At 35.4% G+C, this 24,312-nt stretch overlaps 1 non-coding gene across 1 annotated transcript; it reads left to right on the plus strand.

Annotated features, from left to right (window-relative positions):
• Positions 1–1,697: 1,697 nt before the first annotated feature.
• LOC113740488 (small nucleolar RNA R71) lies at positions 1,698–1,804 on the plus strand. The gene has a single exon (XR_003460484.1). It is a non-coding gene; the product is annotated as a small nucleolar RNA R71 (small nucleolar RNA).
• Positions 1,805–24,312: the final 22,508 nt, after the last annotated feature.

Here is a 24,312-nt window from a genome sequence, read left to right on the forward strand (position 1 = left end):
AATTTCTTCACAAACATCTTCTTGCTTACCTAAACTCATTAAACAATACTCAAGAGGATCTAAGTCAAAGTTGACTTGACTCATCTCTTGGGTTAGTTTATCAATTGTGCCAATAGAATAAGCAAGATCGATAAAAGAAGGGTATTTTTTTTATTTCATTCAAATTAAATTTTACCTCTTCTTCACCTACTTGAAACTTAAGCTTGTTATTTTTGACATCAATAATAGTACCTGCAGTAGCTAGAAATGGTCTACCTAGAATAATTGGCATAGATATATCTTCTTTCATATCTAATACCACAAAATCCACTGGAATGGTAAATTTTTGAACTTTTATCAATACATTCTCCAACACTCCCAATGGATATCTAATAGACCGATCCGCTAGTTGCAAAGTAACATTAGTGCGTTTAAGCTCATGCAAATCCAATTGTCTAGCCACCGTTAAAGGTATTAATGATACACTAGCACCAAGATCACACAATGCCTTAGAAAAATCAACGTTACCTATGGTGCAAGGTATAGAAAAACTCTCTGGATCCTTCAACTTCGGTGGTAGTTTATTTTGAATAATTGCACTACATTCCTCCGTTAATGCTATTGTTTCGCAGTCTTCCAACTTTCTTTTTCTAGTTATGATTTCCTTGAGAAATTTCGCATAAGACGGAATCTGTAAAATAGCATCGGCAAAAGGAATGTTAATGTGCAATTGTTTGAAAAGTTTAACAAATTTTTCAAAATCTTTATCAAACTTATTTTGCTTTAATCTTTGTGGAAATGGAACCGCAGGAGGTATTGGAATGGTAGCGGAAGATGATGGTTGATTTTTTCTTGATTTCTCCCGGCTATTTTCTTCCACTATCGCCTCTTGGTTCCTCTGCTTTTCTTCTTGTTTTTCATTCTCATCTTTCTCAACTTCCATCACTGGAGGATCTTCTAATTGCTTACCACTACGAAGAGTAATGGCTTTGACATGCTCCTTAGGATTTACCTCTGTTTTGCTAGGTAATTTTTCTTGATTACGATTATTCAAAGAACTAGCAATTTGACCAATTTGGACCTCTACATTCCTGTACATTGTAGTGAGCTGGTCCAATCTTCCTTCTATTCGCTCAAATCTGTCTGAAGTAACTTTTGCGAGCTTTTCCACTGCCATTTCCCAACCAGGTTTAGTTTCAGCTTGTTGTTGCCTTGATTGAAATTCCGGTGGATTTGCTGGCCTTGGTTGATTTCCTTGATCCTTCCATCCAAAGTTTGGATGATTTCTCCACCCCGGATTGTAAGTATTCGAGTAGGGGTTATTTTGAGCATTACGATTGTAATTATTGACGAATTGTACCTGCTCAGAATTAACACACTCATTAGTATCATGTTCACCTCCACATATAGAACAACATGCTACATGTGCATTAGATGAACTTGGACCAACTCCACCTTGTCTACTTAGCAACTTCATCACATTATTCATTTGAGCACTTAGCATATTGAGAGTGTCCATTTCTATCATACTTGCGTGACGTCTTGTATTACCTCTCTCATTGGCCCATTGGTAGTTATTTGCTGCCATTTCTTCTATCAAATTATGAGTTTCTTGGGGTGATTTACCCATTAAAGCTCCACCTGCAGCTGCATCGATTATAGTTTTAATAGAAAAAACTAAACCATTATAGAAGGTTTGTATGATTAACCACTCCGGCAGTCCATGATGTGGATATTTTCGAAGCAAATTTCTAAACCTTTCCCATGCCTCATATAATGATTCACCTTCTAATTGACTAAAACTAGTGATATCCATTCTAAGCTTAGCAGTCTTATCTGGTGGAAAATACTTATTTAAGAATGCTCTTGATAAATCATCTTATCCGGTGAAAGTATTAGGAGCGTGAGAGTGTAACCAAAGTTTGGCCTTATTTCTCAATGAAAATGGGAACAATCTTAGCCTTATAGCATCATCACTAACTCCATTCATTTTAATTGTATCACAAATTTCCAAGAATGTAGCTAAGTGTGTATTAGGATCTTCTACTGCATTACCTCCAAATTGAGATTGTTGAACCATTTGGATAAGTGATGGTTTAATCTCAAAGTTGTTAGCATTTACCGAACGACTTGCTATGCTCGTTTGAGATCCTTGTGTTCCCGGTAGAGCAAAATCTCGTAGAACTCGCCCATTTGCTTCGTTTTCTGCCATTTCTTTTTCAAATGGAAGCTCTATTAAGATTTCCTCTATTGATTGCCAAATCCCTTGTTCCTCTTGCTATAGTGTGTTCCTCCTTTGTCTATGTAGTGTCCTCTCAATTTCTGGATCGAAAAGTGCAACTTCTCGAGACGCCCGGTGCATACACTACAAACAAAAATAAGAGAAATTTTGCAGTTTAAATTCAACAACTTGAATAAAAATAATGAAAAATATCTAAATTAATAAAGATGATTAGGCCCTAATATTGCCGCTCCCCGGCAGCGGCGCCAAAAACTTGACTGGATTTTTTATATCAATGCAAGTTCAATTCTGATTTTACACCCATTGGACTGCAAATATACAGGTCGCAATTGTAGTACAAGATGTGTATCGGGTCGATCCCACGAGAAGCAATTAAAACAATTATTAGACACTAATTTACTCTATTATTTAGACTCACAATAAATTTGAGCAAAAAATTCAGAATTTAATTCAACTACAAAAATTCTTAACTAGATAAATGCAATTTCACAATAGGAGTAGAATTCACTAAATATTAAGATCTAGGGATGTAGATTCCACATATAACACAAAAGATCTAAAACGAATGAATTTAACACTTGTTACTACTCTTGTTTGACCAAGGATTCATTTCCAACAATACCAAAATCACATTCTCATGATAATAATGGGTTAAAACAGATTAGTTTTTCCTAATCTCTTGGTAAATACTAAATCTGTTTTATGCACACAGGAAATGTAGATTTCATCCACTTGAATGTATTTCTATTCTCATGAATATACTACTCAAGCTCTACTTATGTCATTCCATTATTGTTACCATTTCTCAATGAGTAAAAACAACTATAAATCTGCTATTGGTGATCAAACAACAATAAGTAATCCAACATACACAAGTAGATAGGTTAATACAAGATATAACAAGTATAAATCACAATCACTTCATATCACTTGGCCATAAGTTTCATCTACTCCCTAGATAAAGGAAATTAGCTACTCATGAATGATGAAACACTCATAACTTCATTAATGTAAATCGTCATGAGTTACAAATACAAAAAGAGTAAAGAAAGTCTTAACCAAAATATGGTGAAGCCTTCCAAAAATCTCCTTTGTCTTGAATTTAGATGATTACAAGATGAAACCTCAATTGCCCCTTGCAAGTACCTAGCTAGAGAGACTATGTTTTCTTTTTAGTGAGAATACTAGCTACGTCTGGATCCCCAGACCTCCCTCAATGTCTCTGCATAAAAACTACTCAAAGGCTCCATTTTTCCAAGTCAAATTCTCACCTTTGATTCCCAAATCTCCACTTTGTTAGCATAGTCAAAAACCAATATTTTTGACTTGAAAATAAGCCCCCTTTCTTGCCCTTTGGTCTTCTGAAGCATGTGCACCGAATTTCCTTGCAACTTATAGCTGGAAAGTAGTTTGAACACAAGAGGAATGGCCGAGCAAATTGCAGATTTTCGGCTACAAAACGCGCCTACACAAAACGCGGCAGAAACTCGCATTTTGTATACTCGGGGTTTCACTCTGGCCTTATTTCAACTGCAATTTTCTCCATGATGAAAACCGAACTGGCTTTTGTGCAAAACACAAAAGTTGTAGCCCTTTGAGTTAGCTTTCGAATGCTATAAAAATCATCCAAATCAGAGTTGTGCAGCCTGAGATATGGTTGAAATACTATCACCTGGTCAAACCTCTGTTTCCAATTCCGACCACAGAGTGTAGCTTCTGTATTCCGACTTTTTGTCCATGAAAATGGCAGAATTAGATTTCAATGTCTTCATACGAATTGTAGGTCTCTTTCTTAGCTTTAAAATGGTATAAATATTACCTCAATCCGATAAGTGTAGCTCCAGATATAATCAAAATACCGAAGAGTGTCAAAACTGATTTGTATTGCATTTCCTCACTTGAACGTTTTTCACTTCATTCTTCTTGTTACCACTTGAATTCATCATCAAATTTCGATTTTTCATCTCATTTGACATCCTTTGGTGATTGAATCATCATTCTTGCATAAAAATGAAGTTTTTACCATTAAAATCACTAAAAATGCAATATTATCCACTTTTACCAAAAATATATAATTTTACCAAAAACTACTTTATTTTATTTATAAAACTAAATAATCAACTCAAAATTAACTAATAAAATGTACTTAAAAATACGTAAAATAAACTCTTATCACTAACCCTCGTCCCGCCTGGTATCAGAGCCAGAGGGGGAAGTGGGGTGATGGCTATTTTTCTTTACTTATTATGATATTGTTAGTGCAGATCTACAAGTTTATATCTTTCTGATGAGATTTATTAACTTCATGATTACCATCTTTCTTTCTTTATTTATGCTACTGATAGTGTATATCTACAAGTTTAGATCTAATTAGATGAGACTGGTTAACTTCGTGATTACAATATATTCAAGCTTATTATAATTTTGATAGTTTTGATTTCATGACTTTAGATCTGATTGAATGACATGGATCCAATAAGTGCCAACGTCCGATCCAGGTAAAATCATGAGGAATTTGGCTCTGTAGGGGCGTTGAGGTTCTTAGGGTATGATGCTCTAGGACGGGGAAGTGTCACAAGATCAGATCCAGGGAAAATGGGTTTCTACTATCAATCTTATGATTTTGTTTGGAAATATGGTCGTCATGCATAGTTAATCTTTCTCAAAAGATTTAGATCTATTCTTGTAGGTTTATTTTACTATCTTTATTATGATGGAAATATGGTCGTCATGTATAGTTAATTTTTCTCAAAAGATTAGATCTTTTCTTATAGGTTTCACACTATCCTTTATAATCTGATTAAGAAAAATAGTTTATCCTCCATGGATCCTGAAGGATTCTGTGCCAAAGGGAAGAGGATCATAAGTTGTTTAAATCTTTTTCTGCGTTTAAATTTTTATTTTCTTGTTTTATTTTCCAATGACTTCTCCAATTAAAGCGTACTTCATAAATTCTAGTTCTTCTTCAAACAACAAACCTTTGAATAAACTTCAAACTAGAATTGCTCAAATTGAGCAGTCAATCCTTATTCAAAGAAAACTAGAAAACAAACCTTCTAAATTTCAGATTAATGGACAAAACATTAGATCTGAATTCTTTGCAAACCACAACTATTTAAAAAAAATAATTTTTTGATAAATACCAGGGAGAAGCCCGAAAAAATATTCAAGAAAACTTTTATGACTTTTTGACAAAAACAAAACAAAATATTCATTTCTTTGACTGGTATGAGTCCCAAACTTCTCAAGAGTCATCCTCACCAAAACTCATAAGTCCAGTCCAAACAACCATATCAAAACCTGCATCCTCTATGTCAAAAACCATAAAAACACAAGTTCCTACACCAGATCTCATAGATCCGGTCCAAACTAAGCCAAAATCAAAAGATCTATCCATAGATCTGCCTCAAACAACCCATATATCTTCTCATAAATATTCAGAATCCACTGATCCATCAAAATATATTCATATAAACCCAGCAGATATAGATCTACCAGATTCTCCTGTGGATCTATTAAACCCAATAGATTTACCAAACCAAGATTTTGTTGAAACTTCAAAACTTTTGATTCCTGGTCAATCATTACATAATTCTGTTAATACTACTAGTCTTGATATCGGAAAAGACATAGGATATTCCTCAATAAATGTCTTAAATAAAAATCAACCTCGTATCAAACCTATAACTGATGAAAATATTCAAACAAAAATTAATTCCTTCAAATCAGTTAATAAACAAGAAACTGCTGATATTCCCTCTCAACCTTTTTCCAAACCAATGGTTATTAGAAATTCACCAACAAATATTATTTCTTTTAAACAAAAAAACCAGTTAGTTGAAACCCAGTCAACTAAAGATATAATTCAAAATTCTTTACAAATATTTATTTCAAACTTATTCCATGATTTTAATATCCCTTCCGATAATGAACATATTTCTCGGAAAAATTCAAAAGAAATTCCTGCAAACAATAATCAGGAAGAAATTCCTAAATTTTCTATATATTCTTTCATAACTTAGAAACAGTTGCAGCTTGATAAGCTAAAGGTACTTAATATTGAGTACCCAAGCCTCAAGGTGGAATCATGGACAGAGGAAACATGGTTATCCAGCAAATACAAGGGACAAACTGAGGAGACATGGATCTTCAACAAATTAAAGGAACATCCTCAAATACAAGGAGTATCTGAAAAATCAGATCTGACAAATCTAGCTAGATCTCGAATCAATACTCCAAGATCTATCAGACCCAGCAAATGGGGTCAGAAAATCCAAATATTCAAGAAGAATCAATACATCCAACCTTTATATTCTTGGGAGAATAGAATTGATCATCCTTCTATTCAAACAAGAAATAAATGGCAAGCTATCAGACACATCCGGCGGAAAATTAGACGCATCGAGCAAAAACCTTAGACAAGATCTTCACTGAACAAATCAGTCACCAAACAAGAGATTCAGGCAGAGTCTCCTTTGACAAAATTGGTCATTCATGAAATTGAAATCAGGATTGCCCAAGAGGCAGCCTATACCCATGCCAAGAAGATTCTTACAATCTATCCAGAGAAATACCTTTTCAATCTTTTTACCCAATTCATCCGCAAACCTCCTCTTCCAAATACCTACTTCTCAAACTTGCTTTTCAAACCTCCAGAAAATCAAAAATTTTGGATTGAACAATACCTTCCAATTCCTTTACACAAACAAGAGTTCGAAATTCAAAGAGCTTCCTTGATCAATACCATACAAAACAATCAAGGGTCTTCTATTCTAAATAAATCATATTCAAACCCTTTTTTACAAAATTATACTCCCAACCAAAAAAACATCCAAAATCTATACCACCCTCAAATGATTCATTCTGATATTTTCAGAATAAAATCCAATATCCTTCAACACTCATACAATAAGGAAGACATCTATGAATGGAGCATAGATGGGATATTCAGATACAATCTTCCGATGACATCTCAACAGATGACAACCATAGCTATGTTTAATCAAATATTACGTGGATGCAATCAACTAATTGCTCATGTCCTATTCATAGGATTTATTGGGCAATTTAAAGGCTGGTGTGAAGAACATCTCATCATTGGAGACAGCAGCAGAAATATTATTCATAACATTCTAGTCACAACCAACAAGGATGAATCTGATATACAAGATGGGAACATCCTGCCAGAAACAATGTTATTCAATATCCTAGGTATATTCACATCTGGTGATGATTCTGGAATAGCCGAAGGGGATTCATCAAAACTATTCCCAAGCTCCAGAAGATATCAACATATATTCTTGACAAGGTCAGACAGAAACAAAGTTCACAACAAAGATTTCTCCAAAAGGCTTATTGGTTCACAATATGTGAACGATAAGCCTTGGGAAGAAACAACTTGTGAACAGGACCAACAAGCAGGCTGGTTTCCCAGACAACCTGTAGAAGAACAGTCCCGAGAGAGAAATCTTGGATCCTCTTACAAACAGTTTGGGCCATTGAGTTGCTATACAAGGCCCAATAAAAAGTCCAAACCTATGGGCCTTAAAACCCTTTCTTCTTCCACAAAACAGCTAACCTTATTTATTCCCAAAACTCATCCACCCAGAAACACAACCCAACATTATACAACCAAAATTCCAATATTTTGAGACTAGCAGCCCAATTGTCAAATCCTCTAATCGAATCAGATGTTATCAAATCTGAACGAACAGAAGATTATGACAAATACATATCAATATCTTCTTTCCCAATCATTAGTGATGAAGATGGAAAAGAAGGACATATGATGACAAAAAATCAGAACCTTCTTTTCAGCATCATTAAAGACATTCTTGAAACAAAACAACCATATTTAAACGAAATTTCGGATCCTTTGAAAGGTCTTCTCTTTGACATTCTAGAAAAAATTCATAGACAAAATTCTTGTAAACCAAATACTGATGGTTTCCAAGATATTCTTGACAAATTTTTTATTCAACCCATGACCTTACAAAAAGAAACCATTAACCCTGAAAACCTGAATAACAATTCTCAGTTATTTCAGGAATATTCGATCCAAATATGATTACTAATTATTGGTAATTATGTAATCAAAACAAAAGCCCTAGTTGATATAGGGTCAGACCAAAACTATATTCCTAAAAACCTTATTCCAATCCAATTTTTAGAATTCCTTAGAATAACCAATAATCCTAAACTTGATATTGAATTCAAATTTCCAAATATACAAGACCAATTCTCAGATACCTTCTTCTGGACTGAGTATTTGACTAACCCTATCATCTTAGGAGCATCATTTCACAATCAATTGGCTCCTTTCCAAATTATCTACAAAGGGATAATATCCCAATTTTTTAAACTAACTAATTCTTTGTGCAGAAACATGGCCGGTGAAGGAAGTTCATCATCATATAATTTAGAAAAGACAAATTATCTCTTCGATGGATACTCTACTTGGGAACAAACATCCCATGAAGAAATATCCAGCATTCAAGCTAATAAGGGCCAAACATCATCAAATCAAAATCAAACAAGTTGGGAGTGGATCCCCGAGGAATCATCTTCAAACTGGATACCTGCGGAATCTATTTCAAATTGGGTACCCAATGAAACAATCTCAAATCAATTCCAAGCAATTGATGAGACTTCAACAATAAACTGGATTCAGGAAATTGAAGAAGAAGAAAATCCATTTCTAATTCCTGGAGATCCAACGCAACCTTTTCAAATCAAACTCAGGGATGATGCCTTCTCACATCTTTGGATGGAGTATCATTATCTCGAGAATGAAAGGAAAGAATCCAGGATCAAAAACTTTGATATCATATACTTCAACAGGGATACTGGTGAAAGAATCCCTTGCTACAACATCCACAGGTATAATCACATCGGATCAGCAAACTCAAATTATTCAGTACAAACATTGAAAGAACAATGTTTCATACAAAGGAAAAACATTCAAAGAATGATTATCAACAAATATCTGCTTGAAAAACAAGGGATCAATGCACGATATTACAAGCAATGGATCAAAGAAGCATTAGAAGAATTATCAGCAATGATTTGCTGAATAAATGCTTTAGAAATATTCAAGCTGGCTCAATCGGATATTCAAGCTGGCACAAACAGAACAAAATATAGAAAAAATCATTTTTTACTGTAGCACCAGAAGTACTGTAGCGGTCCGGCAAGTTACTGTGCATGCACGGCAACAAAAGACAAACAAAGAACTGTAGCGAGCACTGTAGCAGGACTGTAACGGTACTGTAGCAAACACTGTAACGGTACTGTAGCACTACGGGAAAATTTGCTATAAATACCCCTCAAACCCAACACCTTTCAGACACCATTTCTTCAAGACTACTTCTCTCTCTAGCTTGAAGAAACTCTCCTCCCTCTCTCTACAAACAAGTTCTTAGCTTTTATATTTTAGTTGTTAGGATTAAACAAAGGAGCAAGCCCTTGTGCGAGCTTCATATCTGTGAGCTTTCTTTTCTTTTCTTGTATTTTAATTCAATCAAATGGTTGGCTAAGCTACCTACATTCATATTCATTTACTTGTTTTTATTTGTTTTAATTATACTAACAATCAATGGTCGGTTATACCGCCTGAGCTAACACTAACTTGTTTTTACATTCTAGTATTTACATTCTGTTTATACATGGTTGGTTCAACCGCCTATACTAACTAGTGGCAGTCCGACTGCGATCCACTTCCTTACTCTTATGCTTTTTATTTCTTTAATCTTCTTTAAGTTCCTGGTTTAAGGGGCTATGGTATAGGAGCCAGAGGGGAAATCCTCTCTGATCCATTTAATAAATGGATCTAAATGGATTAAATAAAAATCAATTATCCATTTATAATCCATTTATATATTTTGGTTACTTTTTTTTTGTATTACCAAGTAACTGTACCTATTCCTGATCCTACCAAGAAAGAATTTCATGAAAATACTAAAGTATTTCCATGTAACTGCCATCTTATATGATCCCAGACAAAGAGGACAATCAAATGAACAATATTGCTGGTTGAACGATGTAATGTACAAGACTTATGCAGCAAGAGCCATCGTCCTTGAAGATTTCCATGCAAGCTCTAGCTTGAACAGCATCCAATCTCTTCCAAGAAGATCCCTCTTCTTTGATATTGATTGTCTCTCCTTTAGGAGGAACAGATGAAGGAGCACCTTCATCACTGGCCTCGACTGCCTTCCTACTCACAATGCGGTATATTTCTGTAGTAAGCACTGGTAATGGCACAGTACCTGCAGCGGGCAAAGGAAGCATATGAATGTAGAAGTTAAATGCTTTACAATTTATGTATGCAATTCCAACTACTTGTCATAATTCAGAAATGCATTACAGCTCAAGTACTTGATTTCAGCTGTAGTGCATGTGAGCTAAATACTCCTTTAACTTTGGCATTAAAAAAATACACAAAAATTAGATTTAAACACAAAAGTTTGCAAGAAATAAGAACAAACAGAAAAAGTGATAGAGGATGCTATAAAGAAATGCTAATATGATTAAAATTTTCTTGGTAGAGATATGGTCTAAACAAAAGTGCAGAGAAAGTATGCATGCTAAAAAATTACACACAACATGCATGTAATATCTGTAAGGCAAAAGTCCAGAAGCAAGGCACTTGAGACAATCCCTTGGAATGGAAACATACAAAGACCAACCTGTGACCTTCAAGCTCATAAAATCACCAAAAAAAAAAACATTAGGCTTCTATCAAGGTGGTCCATGAAGGAAACTCAACGTGTTTTCTCAAGCTGATGAACACAACTTTAAATGTGACTAAACATTCTCGTCCATAAGTTTAATAGACTGGAAAAGAATGAAACTCGATCTCATCATGGACCAGATGTCAGGATAAGATTTATATTCCATAGCCTAGGAAGCATATGATGCTGCCACTGAGAAGTTTGTAGTGCTATAGATCATAACCTTCCCAAACACAGCTCCTCTTTTAGAAAGAGGGATCCAGCAGGGGCAGTGAATACTAGTTCCAAAGGAGTGAAAGAAGACACGAACAAAGGGCCCCATCAAGAAGCTGCAAAACTAGAAACCATATCAAATAAGCAACAGCTAGGAGTCTACAATCCCATTCAATCATCCATGAAGGCACTCTAATAAAATACTTAATTGCTTCATAAATCAGTAACCATATTACCTTTGAGTAATCCAATAAGTCACATGACTAGACTTCCTTTTCGTAAACCTCCCTATTGGAGCCAAGAAGTTTTGTAACTAATGGAACAAAATATGTATTTAATGCAGCTTCTTCCTCGGCATTTTCTTGTGAAACTATATTAATATCATAAACCAGCAAATACGTCATTTCTAAATAAAGAAAAATAATAATTTAACTACCGTAAATATTATGTGCAGTAAAAGAAATTTTTAGCAAAATAAAGAATATATAAAATACTTACATTTTTCACCATATAACCAATCTTTAGTGCATATTAAAGCTTCTACATTCTCTGAAAAGATGGTACTACGATTTTTGTTGATAATCCGACCGCCAACGCTGAAAGCGGACTCTGAAGCCACTGTGGTAATAGGAATAGTCAAAATGTCTCGTGCCATCAATGAAATCACTAGATATCGATTTTTATTTGTTATGTCTGGCCCCAGGAAATTGACGAAAGGATTTGTGGCAATCCTAAAAGACAAATAACAAAGCAGAAATAAGTAAAACAGGAACACAAGAATTTACGTGGTTCGGTCAAATTGACCTACGTCCACGGGCGGAAGAGGAGTAATATTTTATTATGAAGAAGAGAGTACAAAAGATGTTTGAGGAAAGTATTCCTAGGTCCAAAACACCTAATACTAAAAATACAAGAGAGTTCAAAAGTATTTAATTAAACAAAAGGTTTAATGACCCAAAGGCCCAAATAACCCACTCATGCATTCTTGGTTTTGGTGCACTTAACCCCATCGTAGGCCCACTATATTTATGGGCAACTAAAGGAAGAGTTCCCTTATACAAAATCCGACGTGGGACAACGCCACATTAACAAATCTCCACCTTGGCGTGTCCCCAACATCAACAATAGCAAAATTGCTCCACCTTCTCCACATAAATCCCAATGGCCCTAAATCACCAACAACGAATACCAACACAATTCAAGCATTGTTTGAACTTGTAAACTGAAAGAGATTTCATGAACATGTCAACAGGATTCTCCTTGGTACTGATTTTCTGAACAAGAACTTTTCCTTCAGCAATAGTATCTCGAATGAAATGAAATCTCACATCAATGTGTTTCGCCCTCTCATGATACATCTGATCTTTAGTCAAATGAATGGCACTTTGATTATCACAGTAAATAGTAGTAACACCTTGATGCAGATTAAGTTCGCCAAATAGACTCTTCAACCACAAGGCTTCTTTGATTGTCTTAGTCATGGCCATATATTCTGCCTCCGTAGTAGATAAAGTTACAACGGATTGTAAAGTAGTTTTCTAACTAACTGCACAACCGCCAATGCAAAATACGTAACCTGAAAGTGATCTTCTCCTGTCAAGATCCCCAGCATAGTCAGAATCTACAAAACCAACCAAAGTGTCATTATTTCTTCCAAACTCTAAACTACAATTTGAAGTCCCTTGCAAGTATCTGAGAATCAACTTCACAGCCTACCAATGTGTTTTTCCAGGACACGACATATACCTGCTAACCACACTGACTGCTTGTACAATATCTGGACGAGTACAGACCATTGCATGCATAATGCTACCAACTGCGTTGGAATAAGAAACCCGTGCCATATACTCTTCTTCTTCAACTGACTGTGGTGATTGAGCAGCAGATAGTCGAACATGACTAGCAAGAGAAGTAGTCACTGGTTTAGCATCTTTCATCTCCTCGGTCTCTTTTGATTTTCATGCCAAGAATTTTCTTAGCTGCTCCCAAATGTTTCATGTCAAATTCACTACTTAACTGCAACTTCAAAGTGTGAATTTCTGACAAATTCTTGTCAGCAATGAGCATGTCATCAACATAAAGTAGCAAATAAATAAAAGAACCATCATCTAACTTCTGAAAATAAATGCAACTATCATACATGCTCCTTGAATAACCATGACGCAACATAAAAATGTCAAATCTCTTATACCACTGTTTTGGAGACTGTTTCAATCCATATAAGGATTTCTTTAACAAACAAACATGGTCTTCCTTTCCTTCAATTTCAAATCCCTGAGGTTACTTCATATAAATTTTTTCTTCAAATTCATCATGTAAGAAAACTGTCTTAACATCAAGCTACTTCAACTCCAAATCATACATGCCAACTAAAGCAAGCAAAACACGAATAGAGCTATGCTTAACAACAGGTGAAAATACTTCATTAAAATCAACACATTATACCTGACTATAGCCCTTTGCAACCAAACGTGTTTTGTACCTTACATCTTCAACTCCTGGAATACCTTCTTTCTTCTTGAAAACCCATTTGCATTCAACAATTTTCTTACCTGGAGATGACTTCACAAGAACCCAAGTTTCATTTCGATGGAGAGACTCAATTTCTTCATTCATCGCAACCAACCACTTAGTAGAATTATCACAAGAAATCGCATCTGAATAAGTAGTAGGCTCATCAACTACATCAGTTTCTTCTGCGATAGACAAAGTATATGCAACCAAATTGCATATCTTTGTGATGGTCGAATATCCCTCTTTGGTCTATCTCTGACAATGGAATATTCTCCCTCTTCTGAATTATTTTTATCAGTAGATTCAGATGCATCTACTGTCACTTGTTGAATAGAAGGACCAGAACTACCAATCTCAAACTCCACCTGCTTCTGTATACTATCATCTGTTTGACAAGAACTAGAAGACTACTTCTTGGAAGATAACATAGAGAATTCATTAAAAATAACATCTCTATTGATTATAAGTTTTAAAAATTTAGGATCAGGACACCATAATCTGACCAAATTTCCTCAGGAGTTTTGAAATTAAGAGCAGCAGAAGGAGCACGGTTGACAATATAACAGGCCATAGAAATTGCCTCAGCCCAAAAATCCTTTGCCAACCTTGCATTAGAGATCATGCACCTCGCTTTCTCCAAAAGTGTTCTGTTCATACGTTTAGCCACACCGTTTTGTTGAGGCGTCATCTTGACAGTGTGATGCCGAACAATTCTTTCATTCTTGCAAAATTCATCAAATTCTTTTTCATAAAATTCCATGCCATTATCTGTTTTAAACCGCTTGATCTCTTTACCTGTCTGTTTCTCAATCAAAACTTTCCATTGCTTGAAAGTGAGGTAAACATCATTCTTATGTTTAAGAAAATAAACCCAGACTTTCTTTGAATAATCATCAATGAAAGTCAACATATACCTGGCACCACCCTTAGACGGAACACGAGATGGACCCCATAAATTTGAATGAATATAATCAAGAGTACCTTTTGTTTTATGAATTGTTGGAGAATTGAAACAATGTTCACAGAATACAATGTTCACAGAATTCCAGTGACCCAGTATTTTGACCACAAAGAAGTCCCCTTTTGCTTAGTATGCCCAAGCCTTTCTCGCTCATATGTGCCAAACGCATATGCCACAATTTGGTGATGTCAGAATCAGACAAAGATGATGATGACGAAACTGTAACTGAACCTGTGACAGTAGATCCCTGCAAAACATATAAACTACCAACTCTGCAAACTTTCATGATAACAAGAGCACCTTTAGAAACCTTTATAACGCCATTTTCAGCTATGTATTTCCACCCAAGAGCCTCTAGGGTGCCCAAACAGATGAGATTTTTTTTCAAATCAGAAACATGTCTAACATTAGTGAGCGTCTTCACAATACCATTGCGCATTTTAATTCGAATTGTGCCCTTACCAACAACATCGCAAGCAGTATTATTGCCCATCAAAACAATTCCACCATTATAAGATTCATAAGTGGAAAATAAATCTCTATTGAGACACATGTGATAAGAGCACCCCGAATCCAAAATTCATTCATTTTTAGACCTTGTCCTGTCATCAGTCACACAGAAAATATTTCCTTCATTCTCATCAGTTGCAACACCAGTTTCGGCAGTCTCAAGATTTTTCTCACCAGGTTTCCCCTTTTGTTTCAATTTATGTTTCAATTTGAAACAATCTGCCTTAATGTGCCCCATTTTATGACAATAATTGCACTCCATATTTCTATGTCTGGATTTAGATCTAGATTTAAATCTATTTTTATCAAATTCTCTTCTCTCAGTTCTGCCCTTAACAACCAGACCTTCTGCATTGCCTCCACTAAATTCCCCAGTAATATCCCTGTCTATCTGCTCCTTAGATTTTAATGTAGATTTAATTTCCCGAATATGAAATTGTTTCTTTTCCATAAATCATAGAATCGCGAAAATGTTTAAAAGATTGGGGAAGGGAACACAAAAGAACAGGGCCTGATTCTCATCATCAATTTTTGAATCTATAGTCTCCAAATCCATAATAATGAAATCAAATTTATTAAGATGTGAGAGTATAGATGTACCTTCAGTCATGCGAAGCATATACAAACTTTGCTTTAAATAAAGCCGATTCTCAACTGTCTTTTTCATGTACAAGACCTTAAGTTTGTCCTACATGGCCTTTATCGAAGTCTCAGTGGCTACTTCCCGTAAAACCTCGTCAGAGATATTTAAAATAATACTGGATCTTGCCTTTTTATCCATCTCAGCAAAATTTGCATCTGTCACACTTTCTAGCTTTTTCTCAATTTCGTATATCGCTAGATCAATTCTGTCTTGAACCAAAATGGCCTCCATCTTGAGTTGCCACATCCTGAAGTTAACATTCCTGTCGAATTTCTCGACGACAGTCTTTGTTATTGTCATTGTTGTCACAAAATCCAAAACCTCCGAAGAAACTTTGATATTAGTTTGTTAGGTCTGACCCCAGGAAATTGACGAAAGGATTTGTGGCAACCCCAAAAGACAAATAACAAAACAGAAATAAGTAAAACAGGAACACAAGAATTTACGTGGTTCAGTCAAATTGACCTACGTCCACGAGCGGAGGAGGAGCAATATTTTACTATGAAAAAAAGAGTACAAAAGATGCCTTAGAAAAGTGTTCCTAGGCCCAAAACACCTAATACTAAAAACACAAGAGAGCCCAAAAGTATTTAACTAAACAAAAGGCTTAATGACCCAAAGGCCCAAATAGCCCACTTATGCTCTCTTGGTTTTGGTGCACTTAACCCCATTGCAGGTCCATTATATTTATAGGTAACTAAGGGAAGAGTTCCCTTATACAAAATTCGATGTGGGACAACGCCACATTAACATTATTTTCTTTCCAAAATTGAAGAACATCGAAATCTTCTTTTGCTGGAAGCCTATTCTCATTTAAATACAAATCCAACTGTGATGTATTCCTGTTCAAATTATAGTGTTCACTTTCATACATGGTAAACTCATCTATTTCATCAGCAAGATTAGAAGAAACTCCCTCACTAGAAGATGCTACTTGTGATGAATCTGCCATAACTGTGGGATATAATTGCATATAATCATCAAACATCAAATGCAGTTTCTCACGAATCTCCCTCACACGTGTAGAAAAAGTTCTCGGTTATATCTTTGTCAAACAAAATTCTACCCATTGCAACTTAAAACGTGGATCCAATATCACAGCAAAACTCAAAACAAAACTGTAACACTCCCAATATTTGTTAAATTTATCATGCATTTTCATAGCCATTTGCACAAAATCATCATCTTGACTATGCATTTCTTCACAAATCAACTGCTGAATTTTCCAAACCCCATGAAAATATAAATTAGCAGTAGGATAATGAGATCCAGAAAACAATGTAGTGACATCATAAAATGGTTTTAAAAATAGAGATGTACGATGAACCTTTTTCCACTCTTCATTTGTTGGAAACTATTTATAATTTGGATCAACTAACTGCAATTCTTGAAATGTTCCTCGATGCTCCAAAGTAGATTCACACATAAGATATGTTGAATTCCATCTTATTGAAATATCTTGTCGAACTTTCTTTTTGCAATTGATAGAGACTCTAGCAATGCATTCAGCAAATTTGACTTTTCTTGCTTCACTTGACCAAACATACTTGACAAATTCCCGTATTTTTGAAAGAGGTTGCTCAACTATTTCTAAACCTGCTTTTACTATCAAGTTTAGAATGTGTGCTCCACAACGTACATGAAAGAATTCTCCATCACACACCAATGGACCAGCAATCTTCAAATGACGCTTCAAAACATTCACCAAAACATCATTGTAGGCTGCATTATCCATAGTCAATGAGAAAATTTTCTTTTCAATTCCCCATTCTCTGAGTAAATCCATTACCCCTGTTGCCAAAGAGACACCATTATGTGGTGGAGGAATATGACGGAAATTCAATATCTATTTTTGGAGCACCCAATTTTCATCAATATAATGAGCCGTAAGTGCCAAGTAACCATCTGTAGTGGATGAACTCTATAGATCGAATGTCAAACATATTCTACTCTTCACATTCTCTAAGGCATGTTTAAGAGTTTCTTTTTCTCTCAAGTACATTCTCACAACATCTGCTTTGATTGTGTTTCTTGATACAGGTTTTGCCTCTTCACATAAGAAGTTATGCAGATCTTGAATGCCCTCATGTTCCACAAATTCAAAAGGGTAATTGTGTTTTATAATAGCAACTGCAATTTTTTCACGATACATATGTTGATCCAAAGCAGCGCCAAAGCTTGTATTCTTCAACTCTCTCCACTTGCAAGATTCAAAATGCTTAAGCATATTAGATGTTACAGAATTACCTTTTAATAAATATGTTTGTGCACACCATTTACACTGAACTTTTTTCCTTCCATCAGCAGTCACTGCTACAGTATCAAAACCATCCCAAGCAATTGATGTTTGCCTCCTAATTCGCTTGGCTGAACTTTCTCCGGTAGCCTCTCCACTTTCAGGTATAGAATCTGTTGATGAAACTCGCTCAACATTGTACTCTTCTTCTCCTTCCATTTGAACAAGTACCTAATATTCATTGCACCAAAGAATAGAAAAAAAATTCAGATCTCATTAAGTGCAGAATGACAGCAAATAAATACTAGTTAGAGGAAAGGATTAAGATAACATTAAGCATTTAGAAGTCCAAAAATCCCAAGCTTGCAATTTTGGTTCTACAGAAAAGCATCTGAATTCGCTAGGAGACATTATATGTGATAGGGTGTTAATTGTTAGTAATTTTATTGTTAATTTCCCCCTTTGTCCTTACCAAATATTGTTTTAATTGTTAATATCTACTTATATTTGGTATCTAGACCTAATTTCAGGGAATGGAGCAGAAAATTACAAAAAAGGAGGGACTTTTTGAAGCAAGTTACTTCACACGTGGGAGACTCCAAAGAGCTTCACAAACCCTGGCCCACAAGGTGCCACAGACGGATTGCATTTCTTTTGTTGATTAGAATAGTTGCTGACTAGAAGTTTTCCTATGAAGAGGAATCTAAAAACAAGGACTTCGGCAGAGCTCCAATTCTTTGGCCCTTGGACTCTCAATTCGGTGGGAACCACTAGATAGATAGCATTGTGTCATGTTTTCCTTTGGCTTTAAAAGGGACAATCGTAAGAAAGGCTAGGGACAGCTTTTAGCATAGTTTAGTTTTTTTCTTTCTTGGTTTTTTGATGGCCTGGATCTCAGTTAAATTACGTGGAGATTTTCTCATGAGGCGTGGCTAAGTTTTTCATCTAGTCAAAGGCCAACTTGAAGGCGCGGTTTCAAATATCTGTGAGATCGAATTAATTTTATTTATTTCTTTTATTCATTGGTATTTGTTCGTTTCCTGATTTAATTGCTTATGCTTGTTATGTTATTTGAATGCTAAGGGCCCGATATTCGAATTAACCTAATGATTTAATGCCAAATTAATTGATTGAATTAATAATTGTTCGATTGATTACTATTAGTGGCAACTGGCGTGTTTACACACTAGGAAAACGTGCAATCTAATTTAAATAACCCTCGTAGCGTGTTATTGATTAGGGTTAGATTTTTCTAGTTCTTAATGCAATTGGGAAATTAATTCCTACAGTCATACCTAGGAGTATTTTCTGGTTAGGGATAATCAATGGTCGTACCTTGGTTATCAATAAATTAAGGAAAAATTGGTCGTTAGCGTTCGTCGGCGACTATAACTAGCCTATTAATAAATTAAGTGAACTTCTCTTGCATCAATGATCGGATGAATGGACTGTGCCTGAGTAGTTGTGTCCTTGGCTAGAATTTATATATTCTTGATTTAATTCCTTATTGCATTCGTGCTAGTTAATTATTTGTTTCAGTGAATTGTTTAATTGTTTTAAGCTTTATCCTGATAAAACTCCCTTTTGCTAATTGCAATTTAAAAGAGACAAATATCCCCAATCCCTGAGGAGACGACACTATTTGTCACTGTCTACTATTTAGTAAATTTTGTCAACTAATTAATTCTGGTATATCGGATTAAGCAAATTCTTCGGGAACAGGGTGAATCAAGTAACCCATTGCACACCTAGAGTCTCTACTCCAGTACCTAGGATTAATTATTGCCTGCGTTTAGTGGTATATGTTTTTCTTGGTATCTTGGCAATACGGTAGTTGGAGCAATAGCCATTGTCAAATTTTGGTATTCAATTGTTGTTCTCATGCTTGAAGGCAAGCATGATTTAGGTGTGGAGGGAATTGATAGGGTGTTAATTGTTAGTAATTTTATTGTTAATTTTCCCCTTTGTCCTTACCAAATATTGTTTTAATTGTTAATATCTACTTATATTTGGTATCTGGACCTAATTTCAGGGAATGGAGCATAAAATTACAAAAAAGGGGGGACTTTCTGAAGCAAATTACTTCACACGTGGGAGACTCCAAAGAGCTTCACAAACCCTGGCCCACAAGGTGCCACAGACGAATTGCATTTCTTTTGCTGATTAGAATAGTTGCTAACTAGAAGTTTTCCTATGAAAAGGAATCTAAAAACAAGGGCTTCAGCAGAGCTCCAATTCTTTGGCCCTTGGACTCTCAATTCGGTGGGAACCACTAGATAGATAGCATTGTGTCATGTTTTCTTTTGGCTTTAAAAGGGACAATCGTAAGAAAGGCTAGGGATAGCTTTTAGCTTAGTTTAGTTTTTTTCTTTCTTGGTTCTTTTGATGGCCTGGACCTCAGTTAAATTACGTGGAGATGTTTTCATATGGCGTGGCTAAGTTTTTCATCTAGTCAAAGGCCAACTTGAAGGCGTGGTTCCAAATATCTGTGAGATCGAATTAATTTTATTTATTTCTTTTATTCATTGGTATTTGTACGTTTCTTGATTTAATTGCTTATGCTTGTTATGTTATTTGAATGCCAAGGGCCCGATATTCGAATTAACCTAATGATCTAATGCCAAATTAATTGATTGAATCCGTAATTGTTAAATTGATTAGTACCAATGGCGACTAGCATGATTGGTTTCATGTTAGGGAAACGTATGATCTAACTTAAACAAACCCTCGTAGCGTGTTTGTTGGTTAGGGTTGAGCTTTTCTAATTATTAATGCAATCGAGTAATTAAATCCTACGGTCGTACCTAGGGTTATTTCTTGGTTAGAGAAATAGTTAACAGTCGTACCTTAACTATCGAGAAATTAAGGAAAGGTTGGTTGTTCATTGCGTGTATGACAACTATAACCAATCTAGCAATGAGTAATTGAATTATCTTTGCATCGATGATCAGTTGCATGGACCGTGTCTGAAAAGTTACATCTTCGACTAGAGTCGTATTGGTTATTGATTAATTCTTGTTTATTTATATTAGTTGTTTCATTAGTTAGTTAATTAGTTATTTTATATTTTCCAAAAATCCCCATGCGCTGAACTCTAGAAGAAACGAATTATTCCCAGTCCTTGTGGATTCGACCATGTTCACCGCTATATACAAAATTTGTATTTTTCTTGAGTAGGTTATTATTATTGCACAGGTTTGGCACCTGTCAATATGCTTCAACTGAAGTCCCTTCATTTGGATAAAAGCTCTTGAACATATGGTTCAAACATCAAAAGTGAACTCTAGAACAGGGAAGCGTCCTATATGAGAATCTGGAGTGCATTACTTACTCTAAAAACTAAATTATTGATCAGTTTGCTAGATTTCGATGCATGCAATCATATGTCATGTCTTCTAATTAATGTTAGACATAACAACTCTAACTAAATTTCTTAATGTCCTCATCACAGTAATGAATTCAACTAGGAATGAGGACCTGGGAATTAGTTGTCTGCTATAACATGAATCATTCTAGAGAAAAATATTGTACAGAATCTCATTCCAGGTATCAGTGACTCCAGGGAAGCTCCCGTTGAAGTATCCATTTTATCTTGTAGTGCCAATTGACAAGTCCCTTCCCAACGCAGTTGGGATTTCTGAATCGCAAATTCTGTGGTGCCAGGCTTGCACTTTAATCCTCCACAAGGAATCGTTGGGAAAAAGTAATGGGTTTGCTTCAAAGCCAACCGAATCTCACTCGTTTTAGCATTACAACCAAAAGACCTACAACTCCTAGTCGTCACAGCAGCTAGCCACATGCAAATGAAATGCGATAACCCCAATAATTCAAGTTAATTAGCCAGCCCAAAAGCTTTGATTTAACAAATATTGATTGGAAACTCAACAACCTAGAACCAAAAACAGAGACAGACCCGTTCCCTCCTAATTATCAAACAATTTAAGCGCAAATGGAAAACAAAGGCGAAGATATCAGCAAGAAAAGGATGAAGATTTACCCCCGATCACTTGCCCGCAAAATTCATTCTCACTCGATCTAGGATCCTGGGTTGGGTAAAATTTTAGGAGGATTCAGACAGAGAGGATGGATTTAGTTAAGTAGTGATTAGAACAGAAGGGAATGGGAGGCGACGGCGGTGGCCGCGAAGGAGGGAACGAAACCGGTGAAAACGAGGGAGCACGGGGACGGCTTTTTCACACCCCAACGTTCAATTTTAGGATAGCTCCTTTTTTAGTCATTTGCTGTCCGTTTCTTTTATTTGATTTTTAAGTAAATGGATGTATGTGATTTTTGTGGATAATTCATATAAATCCATTTAAGTTAATGGTTTTGATCAACCATTTAAAACCAATATTATAAATGGATAATCCAAATTCATTTAATTATGGATTATATGGATGGATAAATGGATCTCAATCCAAATTGCCACCTCTAGGGAAAACTATTAGGCTAGGACCGCTAGGTAGCTCATGTAACCGCACTGATAATAACTTAAGCTTTGTAACATTACTCAGATTTGGAAGTCCAATCAAAGATGGATTTTCCCGTCTTTCATGGCATAACAAACTCCACAGATACATCAAACTTTCAATTGAATCAAAAAGTTCATTACTTCTTGACCTTCCATCCATCCACATTCCACACAGAAAATTTCCTCATACCAGTTAGCAACATTAATTTGCTATCAATCTATCAAGATGCACATTGCATAGAGTTCAGAGACTCTTCAATGTTTCAAACTTTAGTGGTACACCTCGACTGGTGTCATGGACATAAAACTTACTGCAAACTTTTTAAGCTTCCATAACACATTTGATTTGGTACCTCCACTACCGAATGTCAAGAGTTTGCAAGCAACCTAAAGCAATTTGAAGCCTATTGATTTCTGTCCCTCTTAAACCAAGATACCTTAGAAGATTAACTTCACCAATTTCTTCAGGTAAATACGGGATATTCATATCCTCCAAATCAAGCACTAATTAATTTTAAACTTGTAAAACTTAAATTAATTTCCTGTTCAAATTTATTTTTGGCTCCCATTTTCGTTGTCCGACACGTTTGAGCAAGTACATGGACAGCTAATCTTTCCTAATGTCATCTTGAGACACCTGGAAAATGGATCCAAGGGATCAAAAATGGCCCTCAAAGCAGGTTTCATATCCACCCTTGTTTCTAGGGTTTGAGAGGTGTTTTTGGCATTTAAAAGCAAAAGAAAGGCTGAAAAAAAGAACAAGAGGGAGTAGAGAGGCGGCAGAGCAAGAAAGAAAAGGGAGAAAAGGAGAAAAATTGAGAGAAAAAAAGACAAGGAAAGTGCAGAAAAATTTTGAGGAAAAACATGAGCTAGGGCTGATTTTTTGGCTCAATTGGTGATCCAAATCTTATCTCAGTTTTACTCCTTTGGATGTGTTTTTATATCTGTGCCATCTGCGTTTATCAGGGAACAATTTTTATTCAGAAAATATTTGAAAAAAAATGCTTGCAAATCTCTCAAATCTGGGCCGAAAATCATCGTATCATCAGTCTTGAAGTGGGTTCCTGGAAGTTTTGCAGCTTCACTTTACCGCTCTTAGGTTCATCTTCCTTCGAAGTTTATTGCATCCACTCATCAAAAGGTAGCTTCTTTTTGCTTGCTTCATCTCCATATAAGCTTAAATCTTGACCCAATCCATCAAGGCTTTCCTGTACTGTTGCTTGCCTTTGATATTGTTCTTCCTGTTGTGCATCATTTAGCTCAGGCTTGCTTTGATTTTGATTAAAGATATGATATTTATGTAATAAGGTCGGATGTTGATGTTAGGATTATGTGATATCATTGTCTTGGTTTGAAAGTTCGAGGCTTGTTTGGATTTTGGTTCCCTCTGTTTTGACATGAAGACCCAGAAAAGTTGCAGAAGAAAGGAAGCATGTGAAGCTTGCATGAAAAATCTTAAGCAATTTACATTTTTGCCCCCCGAATTTCTAACTAATTTCACTATGGCCCACAATCTGAATATTTGAACCAATGTTGCCCTTTTTAATCCTCCTTTTATATTTTCAATGAGTTCTTGGGTAGATTAATTCTGGATTTTATGGTATAATTAGGTTTTAATAATTTTTAGTTATTTTATTATCTTGTTAGGTTTTAATAAAAAAATTTAGATGAGAATTGGATCAGGTTTAATTTAATTGGGTTTTGATGGTGGGTTTCTTTATTTTTGATTGGGTTTTGGTTATTTGTTTTATGGGTTTTTACCTTTTCAAAGAATCATTCTTGGGGGTCACAATTAATGCGATTGACACCAA

This window comes from Coffea arabica, chromosome 4c, assembly GCF_036785885.1.
Source record: "Coffea arabica cultivar ET-39 chromosome 4c, Coffea Arabica ET-39 HiFi, whole genome shotgun sequence".
Lineage (NCBI taxonomy): Eukaryota > Viridiplantae > Streptophyta > Magnoliopsida > Gentianales > Rubiaceae > Coffea > Coffea arabica.